The 15,374-nt window shown below is 35.8% G+C and overlaps 1 protein-coding gene across 7 annotated transcripts in view; it reads left to right on the top strand.

Annotated features, from left to right (window-relative positions):
• Positions 1-3,480: 3,480 nt before the first annotated feature.
• The window catches only part of LOC108359435 (membrane-associated guanylate kinase, WW and PDZ domain-containing protein 1-like), an 87,858-nt gene continuing 75,964 nt past the window's right edge, over positions 3,481-15,374 (top strand). Inside the window, exon 1 of one of the 7 annotated variants that reach the window (XM_017611299.1) lies at positions 3,481-4,025. The gene's annotated coding sequence lies outside the window, so the exon portion shown is untranslated. Of the gene's footprint in view, positions 4,026-13,954; positions 14,077-14,246; positions 14,459-14,480; positions 14,691-15,374 lie in introns of those variants that run through there. The other 6 variants (XM_017611306.1, XM_017611300.1, XM_017611301.1 and 3 more) reach the window with 6 other exon arrangements.

Here is a 15,374-nt window from a genome sequence, read left to right as displayed (position 1 = left end):
ACGAGCAAACAGCACTCCGCGCCATTGTTAGAAGATCAGTTTTAATTTAAGAGACTCTACTGCACTTAAATTAAAAAAAGTCGAAAGTGAAAAGTCGACTTCAGTCGACTTCCATAAACTAAAAGTCGATCACTAAAATTCGACTTTCAGGAGTAAAACGTCGATTTTGGTCCAAAGTCGAAGACGACGATTTACAGCCCTATTCGCGTGTAATGACAAAACTCGCCGCTATAACTATTGTCATGTTTATAATAAATTGTCACGTTTAGGTATGCAGAGGGCAATTTGAAAGCTCCAACGGAGGCAATTGCTATTATTTTTGTGACGACCTATTGAGTACGTGACATCGCTTAATCATATGTTAATGTTTTTAATTTTATTAATTTTGCAGAAAAAAGTTTCAAAATTTTACTAAATGAAAACTATGAAACCATTTTATTTGCCTAAATAGGTGTGGTAAAGGGTTATTATTTGCGTATACATTGCAGAATATTATTCATGGAGGAAATAAGTATTATGTACTATTATTGTGAAGTAAGAAGAAATTATACAGAGAAGACTTCTGAGGGAACTCCGAGACAAACGTCTTTTTGGACAGTTTTTAAACGTTTTCAGATCGGGGTAGAGTGCGAATTACGAATGAGAGCAAACTACGTAATTGGGGGGCCATGGAAAAGCGTATTAGCCGAAGCAAGTTGATGTCGCATTATTGTTGGATAAAGTATGTTGATAATGTATGTTTTTTTTTTAGATACCAGACTAGTCATCAATTAAAACATACAATATGTTTTCTTATTTATCCCCTGGTTTAATCGATATTTTAAATTGTTCTTAAATGTCAAGTTTTACCTAATCCTACTTGAAATTAACGAAATTTTCTTTTAATATTCAGAGTGTTCGAAGTCGACTGCTTTTTTGCTCAAAAATCCACATTTAAATGATCAAAAAAACAAAAATATTAAAACATAAAAAATTGTACCCAATTTTTTGTTTTTAGGGCCGTTAACTTTCTTGNTTAAATGATCAAAAAAACAAAAATATTAAAACATAAAAAATTGTACCCAAACTTTCTTACTATGTTTGATGTTTCTATGTTGTTTAGCTCTAAAAATTTCGCCCAATGGAAAAACGATAAAAAACATACCGAAGTTTTTATAAAAAGTAATACATTACCGACATTATTTTCCGTGCATTACCACCAAAACATTCTCATTTTTGTGCAAGATAACTAATTCATTCTCATTTTAGGACTTCTCTCTTTTTGGCTAACACTGCTTTAAACGTACAATTTAGGTAAAGTTATTAATTTTTAGCAAAAAAAAAACCGACTTAAAAAAAATATATATATATATATTTCATGATCCACTTATCGGATCTAAACCAGATTAGTGTAAGCCCACCTCTGAGACCCTACCTTCCGATGCAAAAAGAATTATCGAAATCGTTTGACGTGGTCCAAAGATATGCGGAAACATACATAAAAAAATGCGAACTGATAACCTCCTCCTTTTTTGGAATTTACCCGATAAAAAATTCCAACAAGCCTAGTCCGACAATATATTATTATATTCCAGTTTAAAGGCCTATATATCCTCTTCTCTTATCATATTCGATCTTTAAAATCGAATCAAAAATAGTCATTCAAAAACTGGTAAATCTACAAAATCCTATTTTCTGACCTAAACCGACAGGTCGCGACTTCTAAATGATCTCTAAAAAAACTATAAAAAATTGCCAATAATATTTCTCATTAAAACGAATAAAATTAGTAGTGAAGAATGATAGAATACAAGATTGCGCCAATGAGAGAGGATTTTTTAGCGTAATTTTTGCGCGACGTCATCTTGGTGCAATTGCGAGCGAGAAATACCAAAACGCATATAAAAATATGTAAACAATGCAGAAAAATGTGTTAATTTTAATATTACATGGCCCAATTTTGCAGGAATTACTAAATATACAAATATTGATTAATTAGGAATACGTAGCAATAATTTTGGACATGTAGCCCTTTAAGTATGTATTATCAGTGTTTGCAATTTCATGTAGACCAAAAGGAAGGTGTGCAGCAAAGTGAATTTTTGGACTCGCCATTGTAAAAAGCCATGCAGAGTGCATATTTATATTTGTGGATGGTAGTCAACTACCATAAACTCCACAGCTGTTGACTAAAACACAGCTTTTATTTGATGACTTTTGTACCATTTCCGAGAGTATGCATGAGTGTGGCCTCACACTTTCATCAGATATATTTGCATTAACAGTATCACTCGCAACAGTATCACTTTGGTTCTAAAAGTGAAGACCCCAACCCGCGCGCACTTATAGTTTTTAAGTAATTTTTTTGTTAAAGTTGCGAAATTCACCAAATATGTTGATGTAAATTGTATCGATTTTATCATCCAAAAGTGCGTGAAATAGATAAATGTGACTTAAATGTAAGCACTTTTAATGCACATGACCATTTTCTTTTAAGTAATATTGTGGCGAATACTGCGGCAACACAAAGCGAACAACGAGAAATACATGAACGAAAGACACAAGATCACGCGGGAAGGAAAGAAATACATGAACGAAAGACACAAGATCACGCGGGAAGGAAAGAACGAAAAAAGTTATTTTCTAGCTGCCGAAATCTCGACGCCATCTTTGTTGTAAGAAGTAAACAACGAAGAGAACGGAGAAAACCGCGAAATTGTTGAACTCATGAAAAATCATTTTTATTATGCAAATTCTTCTATAAATCATGCCGTTGTGTTAAATTATTCTTTATCTTATGTGTACACACGTTGTCACAAGCGAAAATGAAGAAAATTGCAGTAAAAAGCCACCACAAAATTGTAAACAACGAAGAAATGTAAACAAACGGCTAATGTCAAAATCGTTCAACTTTTTTCCTAAATGCGATTCTAACGGGCTACTCTCCTGCCCGCGTGATCTTGTCTTTTTGGTTCATGCGAGAAATAGGCAGAATGTTCGAGGAATGACGTAGAATGTTCCACAAAGAGAAACGTCAAGTTGGATGAACACTGCGAACAGCGAGAGAAAGAGAATGAGCGATGAACTTCAGAACGTTCTAGAGTTGCCATGAGTGCGAGCGCAGGTAAATAAGGGCGCCACCAGACACCGGAGGGGGTTAGTTACAAGTCAGCAAGCTACAAGTAAAGTGAGCAGAGAAGTGAGTTGCGAATAAGCAAGCTATACGTTTAATTGTGTTAACAAGTAAAGTTAGTAAAGCGTTGTTATTGCTTTAACAAGTATTGTAAAGTGTTTTTACTGTATTAGCGAGTATTGTAAATTGTTTGTTGTACAATAAAGTTAATTGTACTACAATTTGGTCATCGTTAGCATTTATTTAACAATCCAGCGATACGAGCCGTAGGATGTTTGGGAAATGTCGATGTACACTAAAGTCAACCCCTTGCCTTTGTAAACGTTCACGCACACGCTTGCAATGAAGAGCATAGCGAGCTTACGAAATAATTATTCTTGCCTACTTCAACTACACCTTTATTTTCATTACAAAATTTCCGCTTATACACCCTATACTAGGAACGCATCTATTACGATTAACAAAATACAACCATGTACATAATTCCGAAAAAATGCGCAACGCGAAATTCGGACGCGTATTTGTTTTGATTTTTGTTTTTATAAAATTCTTTATCGCAACATCATAAAATATTTAATAAAACGAAAATAAAAGACCTTAATATGATAAAATGTATAAAAGTTAAAAGTAACTGGAAAGTGTGTCGTCATATTTAGTTTAAAGGAAGCTGATGAGGGTACATTTCCTATATCTAAAACCTGAAATGGATAACATTTTCGTGGGACAAATTGAGGAGCGTTTTACACAGCAAAATTTTAAAGCAAATTCCAAACGTGCCTAAAGACTTTAAATGCCTAACTTATAAACTACGTTGATGTCTAGTACAGCTTGAAATGCGTTAGTTCGCTTTGTTGCAATAAGGTGCAAGAACTTCATTGCGAGCGGGGCAAATGTCGGACACAGGTGTATATGTGTAAGTAAACTAAATGTTAACTTACAGGTGGTTACGGTAGATACATATGTATACCAAACGCTTGTAGCTTTTCGCCATTTTCGTAAGTAGTATTTAGTAATCGAAGATGTACGCAAGATGTTTTGGAGCATAGTGATACCTATACATATACATATGCACGTCATACAAATAAAACCCAGTGCGAAAAGGTAATGTCTGCAATGCAAAATGTTTTGGATAGCCCCTATAACCTACGCACGAAAAGATGCAAGAATTTCTCCACAGCGATGTCATTGGAAAGTAATAGTTACGTTCCAGATGCTTCAAGCTATTCACGATTTGCAGGAACAGCTGTTTTCTCCATTAATAAACCTTATGGAAGGTGGTCACCTGGAACGACTTCTTGTAAGAACCTGCAAATCGTCAAGCATCTGGAACGCAACTAATGTGTCGCATGTCGCTTTACGAAACTATAAATACCCAGTGGGAAAATGGGAGGGTTGACTCATTTTTTAACCATATAAAACGCGTTTAACCATTTCACTACTTTTCTTCAACAAAATAAGCAAACAATTCAAAATGGCTGTATTACCCAAACAGAAGGGTGCTACCACATGTTCGAAAATTAGGGACAGTAAAATACCCAACTTATATTTCATAATGAGCCCCACAACATAAGGGTAGGTTTGAATATGTGCTTTTTAAATAAATAACCTATAAAAAATTTCAATTATGGTAATTTTTTTAACAAAAATGTATGTTTTTGTTTGGAAAATACATAATAATAATCCATAGTTTTTGCACGATAAAACATTTATAAAAGTAGTGAAGTAGTAAACATGCGAGGGTTGCAACTGAACACCGAAGTTGGTGCTGCCAGACGATTTATCATCACGATTTTTACTTGCGTCCACAGTATTTTTGGGTAGAACTCCTTTCTGCGTAGGCGGCCTTTAGGATTATAATCCTTACCAAATTGAATTCTCCTTTTGGTGTGCACCGACTGGGGTTACCGCCCCAGTGATGTAGCCTTGGGAAAGGATGAGGTAACTAGAATTCCATTTCTGTGTGGTAAACCAGGGGCTGCCGCCCCAGTGATGTCTATTATGGTTACTGGGTGTTTTATAAAAATGTCTTGTATATAAAAATGTGTATATAATTCTCCTTTCTGTGTTGCGCCTCAATCAACAGAATTTTTTGTATGCTCTATTTAGTTGTATTTTTTTGTATGGTAATTACACGATTTTTATTCAAACATTTAATTTTAAATAAAAATATCGTTTTATATGAAAAATGGTCACAGGCACAAATTTATGCACTTGTTTATTTCCCTGTCAGCGGATGTGCTTAAACTTAACTATATAAAATTATATATCAATTTAAAGGTATTTCTTTGATCTTTCTAATAAACACACCACTTAATATAGTTAATGACATATTTTCTTAGAAAAACGTACACATTTATTAAAAAATAGTTATAATTTCTTTTTTTTTCTCGAAAAAAGGTCTATCAATTACCTTCCCAAGCATATTTTCAAAATGGGTGCAATAGCTTTAGAAATATATGTAAGCTTTTGAAAATATTGAAAATTCCACCTTTACCCGCCCTCGCTCCGCCCCTATTAATTCCAGCAAATGGTTTACACCTTTCAAATCAGTAGAATGTTTTATCTCAACGGCCGCTATATTGCACTTATACCCAAAATACATATCTGCAGTTTGATTTCACCCGTAGAATTGTGTAAAGCCGCTAACAAAAAGGATTTTTACACACAAAAAAAAAAAATCAAAAAAATTCTTTAGAGTGTAACAACCAAGGTTGAACGAAAAGATACATCGCAAGGTAAGCGAGCGGGTGATGTGTAATTTTGGAGTCACACACAAAACAAAAGGTTTGAAAACTAGCTCAAGTACAAATGTTTTTGTTTGTTGGTCACGGGTTCGAAACCTGTGGCAGAGGTGTTNATTTTGGAGTCACACACAAAACAAAAGGTTTGAAAACTAGCTCAAGTACATATGTTTTTGTTTGTTGGTCACGGGTTCGAAACCTGTGGCAGAGGTGTTAAAGAATGCAGTCTTCGTGACTTTAAATCGTTGCAGTCACATTCACTGACTAACACTTTTTAACTGCAGCCAATTAGTCACATGTTTGACTAAAGACTCCAAAGTTGAAGTCATTAGTCTGTTCTGTTATTCATGACTAATTAGTCATGTTTGCAGTCTGAGGTGAATTATAATACTAATTTGTTTAGAAAATAAATCAGTACACAAAAAGCTTAATTAAAACTCCAGTAGTATATAGAATATCTAGAAAATTAATTCAAGTAACTGTCAATGAAATAAATTTTTATTTATTGTATGTACATAATCTGTACATATTATGTAAATGCAAAAATAACAAAATGCATGAGAACATTTCAGCAACAGAAATTTTTCGAAATTGTTAGAAACCGTTCTACGGCGTGGGGTATTCAGTAATGAAGCAAACGAAAAAAGTCTTTATACTGCGGCCGCTTTTAATAATCGGGTACCGCTTAAGCAGAGTAATTTCTATAGATTTGTCTACCATATACGACAAAAACTCGTGCCCGACAGATGAAGATTTGGTGATACTCTGAGGAATGGAATGGTCTGAGAAGGAAATTTATTTACTTACTTATTTTTACGGTTTTAACTAGTCATTACTGATCAAAGAAAAATCGAAAAACTCACTATTGTTAAGTTCGATATTAGAGTCGAATTCCTCTAATAAGATATTTTTTAGTAAATCATTGACTTCCTTAACTTTGTAAGTATCAAACGACGAATTTAAACATGTCTGGGCAAGGTACCGCTGCTATAACAGCATCATTTGCATTTTCTAAATCTNGCTTTTAATAATCGGGTACCGCTTAAGCAGAGTAATTTCTATAGATTTGTTTACCATATACGACAAAAACTCGTGCTCGACAGATGAAGATTTGGTGATACTCTGAGGAATGGAATGGTCTGAGAAGGAAATTTATTTACTTACTTATTTTTACGGTTTTAACTAGCCATTACCGATCAAAGAAAAATCGAAAAACTCACTATTGTTAAGTTCGATATTAGAGTCGAATTCCCCTAATAAGATATTTTTTAGTAAATCATTGACTTCCTTAACTTTGTAAGTATCAAACGACGAATTTAAACATGTCTGGACAAAGTACCGCTGCTATAACAGCATCATTTGCATTTTCTAAATCATAATACATATTTACGAAATCTGTTTTGCAATAATTCTTCCATTAACATTAAGTTCTCAAAACTTTTGTTCTCGTTTTATTCTCTAGCAGAACATTTCCCAGACTTTTGTTCTTATTTGATCCTCCTTCAAAATGTTCTCGGTTATTTCGTTCTCATTCTCTTCCTCTTGAGAAGGTTCTCTAAAGTTTTGTTCACATTTTTTGACATTACGTTTTGTTTTCATGCAGAAATAAACCAAAACCGGAACGCGTTCTCGGTACCTGAAAAAATTCAAAGTACTGCAAAAGAATGCATTCCAATGGCTGAAATCAAATGACTAACAAAAAGTGACTAAAAGAATGCAGTCAAATGGCTGAAATCAAGTGACCAACAAGAAATGGATAAAAAAGTGATTTATGAATCATAAATTAAAAAAGAGAATAAAGACTAATTATGTTTTAGTCTTAGTCAGAACTAACCGGAAAGGACTGCAATCACTCGGGACTTCAATCAAATGAATAATTTAGTTAAAAATGATTGCATTTTTTAACACCTCTGACCTGTGGCCAGAACTTTATTTTTTATTTTTATATATTTTTAAATTCTATTCATAGATTATATTTATAGTTTCGTAAAGCGGCACGCGACACATTACTTTCGTATGACTTCCCTGTGGAGAAATTTTTGCATCTTTTCGTGGGTAGGTTAAAGGGGCTATCCATTACTTTTTGCATTCCCAGACATTACCTTTTGCCAGTGGGCAGAATCTATAAATAGAATTAAAAAAATAAAATAAAAATTAAAAATAAAGTCCGCGTCACAGGTTTTGAACCCGTGACCAACAATACGGCAGTCGAACACGCATCCATTCGGCCACACCAGCTGTTGAGATACAAATGAGAACAATTGAGTGTCCGGCATGCGGAGAGACACCCCATGACTCGAAACATCTCTTCGTATGCCTGGAAACACGACAACCCTAACGCTTTTGTCCCTGTGGACCGACCCTATTGAGGCTTCACGCTTCTTAGGGCTACCGTTGATGGAACTTGACGACAACGACTGAGATATTAACCGATGTGGCCGGGTTGTTTTAGCCGCTACAACAACAAAAACATAAAACATACTTGAGTTAGTTTAGTTTTGTTTGTCACTTCAAAACTACACATCATCGGCTCGCTTACATTGCGATGCATCTTTTCGTTCAACCGTCGTTGTTAATCTTTTCTTACTACTTTCACTATAAAACGGTAAAAGACCTTGTTCCACTATTTTTCTAATTTTCGATCATGTTCGTACAGGCCACTCATTTGATCTACTAAATCAACACCTCCCATAATTTGACGATAAAATTGTATTTAGTTTGGACATGGCACTTGCATTTTCTTGCCTGTTTTCAAAGTTTTTTCATAATTATTAGGCCTGGTTTGTGGCAATTCCTTATTATAAAACCCCTTTCGTGTCTAAACGTATAGAAGGCCTGCAGATGTGCTTTTGAATTTTATTTCTCCTCTTTGCATTTTCTTACTAGTAAACTTAGGTACGTTTTTTTCTGTTACCCATTATATGTAGTACCAACGGCTGAATAAGGAATATAGTTCAATAAATTAGCAAATTAGAAACACGAAGTAATATCATTTTCTTTCTAAATACCCTGTTGCAGCATCACACCATCTTACCGGATTTAGAGGCATATCGTTGGCTTATCTTGCATGAAATCGATAAAAAATTAAGTTATGTTTACCGGACTACAGGTACGCATATGTACCACCAAAGGAGACTGCTGGTGCATATATGTACCATATGTTTGAATTTGTGAAAACAGAGGTTTATAATAAAAATTTATTACCGTATTTACAGGCAATAATTAGAAACACCTTTATTTTCCTATAATATATTTAAATATACTAAGCAATTTTCACAAACGCAAGGAAATCTGTACAAAAACGTTAACGGGAGGGCCTCTCCCCAACAATGAAACGAAACTGGGCGTAACAGGAGATGCAAAACTGAATGTGTAGAGTCCTGGCTGATGGTAAAATTCCTAACAGACGACGTGGTACCCTTATAAATGTGATTAAATGTAAATTACAAGTTTTAGGGATGTTTAAACTTTGGTGGTACATATATGTACCATCCGGGTCGAAAGGGTTAAGGCAGTACGCAGTTCTTAAGAAATTTACTACGCTTTCTACTACGGTTTTCTAAAGTTTTTTGTTAAAAAAGAACACAAGGAAACCCAGGTTTGCAACAGAAATATATGCCCGTTCCATTATTTCTTGAGGAAAGAGTGAGGCAACACGCTGTGAAGTATCAAAAATGTCAAAATTCCTTGGACACACACACGAAATAATGGCAAATTTTTCTTGACCGTTTTCTTGAGAGCTGCATACAGGCCTTAAGTCATTTTATTTTAAGCGAAATAAACAAATTTAAATGACATGAAACAAAACATGAATCGAGGTTGTAATTTTCTTGACATATTTGCACACATTTAAATTTTTGCACTCTATTTTTCTGTTCAAGTATCTTGTTCTAAAAAAAGGATCTCCCAAAAAAAGAACATCTTAGGATTTTTTCATGTAATATTACTTTGGTATTGATTAGAAAGTCGTAAATATATAATTTGCATCAATACTAAGTAAATGGCCATTCATTTTGATCAAAATCGACCAAGTTTTTTCCAAAAATTTCAAAAACCGTAAACATCAAAAAGTAGATTTATGTATGTACGTAAAATAGGAACCATCAAAGACAATTAATACCTAAACTCCGAAAAGCTAACCACATCCGGTATACTGGCGGCTCCAAGATCGGCCCTGGTGTCAGAATAGGATTTTATTTTTAATTTCACGGAAGTCGTTGGGTGCTTTTGTTGCAAATATGAAAATGTACATATATATGTACGAACTTAAATTTTCCTGACTGCTCCCAGCAAGGACAAATTTTCTTTTTATTTTGTAATTTTTTTTTTGACAAAAAATAGTTGGGTATTATGCATGATTCAATATTAGAAAGGTTTTGTAATAAAACAGTCTTCTCGCTCCCACACATAAAATCGGCTCCTTTACTTGTGCAGAATGTTGCTCACTCTACAGTTTTTAGTTATATTAGTAGTAAAACCAAAAATTCTTCATACTAAATATTCGTTGGCATCACCTTCGTTTGCGTAATTTTCTGGAACAAGTCTAGAATAGCGACCGTTTAGCTATAAAATAACCAAAAGTGCCGATTGATAGAACTTTTTTCCACTGATTTCAACGATACCAAATTTATTTGGCGCAGGTTAAAAATAAAGAAGATATAGGAGGTTTATTTGCTTTGTTTATTTATATTTTTTATTATCACTTAATTCTTAAAACCCAAAAGTAGATCGTGATAAAATATGTATATCGAATTGAAGATAATAGATTGTACTTTCTAAATAATATAAATTTCTTTACCATTAATCATGTAGTTCTTTTCCAAAAAAGGTTATTTCATGGAAAATGACATTTGTTTTTATTTCAGCCATCGATATCTAACGACTTTCATACTTTGTTGTATATTCTTGTTGGCACATCCCTACTCCCCCTCTCATAACGATTTGAAGTCAATACAACAACAATAAAAAAAAACCAGCAGACAAAAATGTAAATTAAGGCAGATGTTACAGTTTTGCACTCATACATTTTTAAGAACTTTTTAACAATTTTCACGAAAAAAAAGAACTACTAACACAATGTTCAGTACTCTTTTGCTTGTTTCAGTTCCTGGGTACGGTGAGTTTTATTTTTCTGTTGTAAAATAAAACTCTGTTGTAAAATAAAACTCTGTTTTCCTTGTAAGTTTTATTTATCGTTCAAAAATTAATAGTTATTTCTTAAGTTTTGCTTAAAAATCACTGACCTTAGTTTTCCGGCCAAAGTAAATAGGTTCAAAAAGGACATCTTGTACCACCGTCCTTGGCCTGAAAACTAAGGTCAGTTATTTTTAAGTAAAACTTACGAAATGACAATTATTTTTGAACGATAAATAAAACTTACAAAGTGAGTTTTATTTTACAACAGGACGAAAAATAAAACTCATTTCATAAGTGCTATTTATTGAAGGAAAAGTAAAACTCAACAAGTATTATTATACCAGCAAACATAGAACTCATGAAATAATTCCTAAATTTGACGAGAAACATAAAAAATATAAAATTTAGGTTTATTGCACGAAAAGATCTCTAAAAGACGATCATTTTCATATATTTCTGTGCACTCCTTCATATGGCGCTTACACATATGTTAGTGTTTGGCCGAGTTTCTACTACGATTTGTGGCGTGCGCCTTGATGTTGTCACATAAAGCGGAGGGACCTGCAGTTTTACGCCGACTCCGAAAGGCGATTGTATTTTTATGAGAAGCTGTTTTTCATGGCAGAAATGCACTCGGAGGTTTTTTTCTGTATTTTTTGCGATGTTGCTTTGTCCAGGGCTTTAACCCAGGTGCCGCGGAGTGGAAGCGCGCACTGCTTACCACTATACCACAGCGGCCGACAAGTTAAAGGTGTGCACTATTTTTGGGCAACTTGTGCACCCTTCTGGCAAGACCTTTGGCTCTATCTACCGAAGGATGCAATGTGAACTGCCAGCTAAAAAAGTTCGCGCATATCTTCGGTTTCGACGAGGCGCGACCATCGAATTAAATTTCCACTGTCGTCGCGCCTCTTCGGGTTGGACAGGGACCTCACGGTTGACCAGAGCTTACTCACACCAGAGGCGAAGTTGCAGGTCTTCAAGTGCCCTTCCACTTTTTCCGCTTATGCTGAGTTACCAGTTGCCGAATCTCCAAATTAAGGTCCTTAGGACGAGGATCGACGTGGCATAGGTGGTCACACGCTCATTAGCAAGAAGAGCTGCTTCTGCCGGATGTTATGAAGCGAGCTGCTGCGGCAGTGACTACCCTGCGAAACTGGCGTTCGCCAGCGTGTATGTCTATGGGTGTGGAAAGGGTGCGAAGCTGCTCTCAGTTACTCCCGCGATGCCGTTCCAATCAGCTTTCTTAAAGCTGATAAAGGAAAAGAAGTTGTTTTTATGCCGCGATACCTGAAGTTCGTATCTCCGTGAAACTAATACGGTTGCGTAACATGACATTCGGCAATACCACCAGCTCCGTCAGAATTGATAAGAACTTCTCCGAGCCGTTTGATACCAAACGCGGTTTCAGACAAGGTCACTCCCTTTCGTGGGATTTCTTTAATCTGATGGAGAAGATAATAAGATCCGCAGAACTGAACCGCTTAGTCACAATACTTTACAAGAGCGTACAATTTCTGGCGTATGCCGACGACATCGACATTATCGGTAAAAACAAGAGCTACCTACGTCTGTTCTACCTTCTCGGGATTAGATAAAGAGACAAGGCGAATGGTTCTGGTGGTGAATGAGGACAAAACGAAGTATCTCCTGTCATCACACAAACAGTCATAGCAAACGCGTTTTGGCACCCATGTCATTGTTGATAGCTACAAGTTTGAAAAAGTAGACGACTTCGTTTATTTATCAACCAGCATTAACACCAATAACTATGTAAGCCATGAAATCCAACGGAGAATCACTCTTGCCAACAAGTGTTACTTTGGACTGAGTAGGCAAACTGAGAAGTAATATCCTCGCTCGCCGTATAAAAATCACACTCTATAAGTTACTCTTCATGCCCCTGCTGGTGTATGGCGCGAAGGCATAGACAATGAAAACGTCTGAGAGGCGGCGGTTTTTGCGAGGTGGGTACGGCAAGTACCGCAGACGATGGAGCGATGCATGTATGCTGTATTAGTTTTACAACGCTACTGCAGCCAATTAAAATCCAGCGGCTACGCTAGCTAAGTCATATCGTTCGAATGGACAGAAACGCGTCAGCTCTGAAAGTTTTCTACGCGGGTTGCGATGCTGGTAAGAGAAGAAGAGGAAGGCCTCCTCTGCATTGGAAATACCAGGTGGGAAGACTTGGCATTACTTGGCATTTCCAATTGACCAATAAAGATGAAGAAGTATTTCATTGACTTTGGTAAATTCGATGTTTTTGCAACAGCATATCGACTGGCCAAACCTCATATCTCAAAACACTGTCAATCAAAACTCTCTAACAAAATACTATCTGTTAATAACAGAAAATCATTTTTAATGGCTTTTTTACTGACTACTATACATTGAGTACTTTTTAGTTGACTAATAATAATAAATAAATAGTATTTTAATGCCTATTTTGAATCAATTTTACGAGACGCGAAGTAGTAGTGAGTTCTGAGGTACGAGGTTTTGCCAAAGTATCGTCCTTTGTCCTTTAGGCTGATGTATTATAAATCTCTGATCATGGCCGTCCTTCTATAGTGCCAGAAGCCCTAATGATGTCTTAACAAAGATGAGGGGCTTTACCAATATGGAACCATTCGCGTGGACTACGGGTAGCAAAGGATACTACGAATGTTCTATCAAAACGAAAGATTGTTTATATCGGATTTATTTCGATCGACTTTGCTATTTAACCAGCTACTTACTTATGTATGCCGTCTCATAACTTTAATTAATGGTGTTAGGCTTGTATTTTCCTAACGAATAACGAGCTATCGTGGGAAACCGCCACCTAAAGTTTGCTGCCTTTTCACTCGAAATAATACCGACGATGATTGTTCGCTGCTGCTGGCACCTATGTTTGCTCGATGAAGTTTTCGTACGTTCGAGCGCAACATAGCCAAGCGCCAACTCCAAATGTTGCTTCCACTTTAGTTCGATTGGTTCGTCGCAAGGGTCGGTTGTGCGCGCTCGGTACGCTGTTCGCCTGTGCTTCATTCAAAAGCTTTCATAGTTTTGGTCTTCACTCGCCATTTGTACATATGTATGTATGTATTTGAATGTGAATTTGCAATTTATTTGTAGTAAATTTTATGTGAATAATTTAAGTAAAATAAAACTATTTTCGCGATTAATGTCAGCGCAAAAAAAAAAATTTATGAATAATTTTACGCCCGTTTGACCGCTTTTTTCCTTAATCATTGCCGAGAGATTGACAACAAACAGGTGGAGTTGGTAAAAACCGGCTGACAAGCTGGTCGCGCGAAAGGTATAGAAAAGAAAGTCAAGTGCGTTTCAGCGTCTCGTCAGCGTCTGAGATCTTCACTGTAAACGACATCGTCAAATATGCTACATACATATAGCCTGTGTTTGCATTAGGTAGTAATCGGCAGCACTAAAAGTGGCGTTGCGAAAATATATATAGTATACATAGGTATGTACATTTAAATAAATATCTCTCGGTCGGTTGGTCGGTCGGTCGTCTAAAGTGTTTATGAGTGTTTGGTTGTTTTAATTTTCGCGTTGCAATAATAAAACCATTGCATTATGTATGCATGTGTGCATGTAATCTCACCTGCAACAGAAGTGCAAGCAACACCAACCATGCTAATACTCGTATCAATACATACTACATAAGTCGTGGTCGCCGCAAAAACGTGTAACAGGTAAATTCGGTTACTGGTAGTTGTTAACAGTGAAGTCGTATTGAATTTGTTGTGCGTGCCGCACTCGCTATTCCCTTCGCTTCCCCTGCTCCATCGCGGAGGTGCGTCCAACAAGTGAACCTGCCAGCCATTTTAGTGGCTGTGGTCCGGGCGACGTTTACTTGTGGAACGTGATTTAATCGCGTATTATTTTGATTTGTTGCAAGTGAAAATGGAAAGTGATCTTTCACCAGCAGTCTCCCTTCTTTCACTGTAGCAACTGAATCGAATGCCTTGCACACTGAGTAAACAATGGTGCACGCTGTGTTAAGTTTGTTTTTCGCAATCTGGAAACTACATATTTACATACATATGTACATATATGTGTATATCTAAGAAAATAAATAGAAAATATAAACGACATTTAACTAATGTAGACATATTAATCACTTGTTTTGTTGCTTTTACGTTGTTGTCGACAGGTGCAAATGAAAGTAAAATATATCTCTAAACATACTCAAGTGTGGATTTACTTAAGAAAATGGTAAAGGTTTTGCCTACAATTTTTCCTGTTGGCGTGTTAAGTATGAGCTTGTATGTGATGTGGGCGTGGTTATTATCCGATTTTAAAAATTTTCGGCCATTTGGTATGCTGTGCCAAGGCCAACAACTGTGCCAAGTTTGGAAGAAATTGGTGCAGCGGTT

The sequence above is a fragment of the Rhagoletis zephyria genome, unplaced genomic scaffold, assembly GCF_001687245.7.
Source record: "Rhagoletis zephyria isolate East Lansing unplaced genomic scaffold, Rhagoletis_zephyria_1.1 Rzeph_scaffold_00393, whole genome shotgun sequence".
Taxonomy (NCBI): Eukaryota; Metazoa; Arthropoda; class Insecta; order Diptera; family Tephritidae; genus Rhagoletis; species Rhagoletis zephyria.
This window is presented reverse-complemented; position numbering and strand designations above follow the sequence as displayed.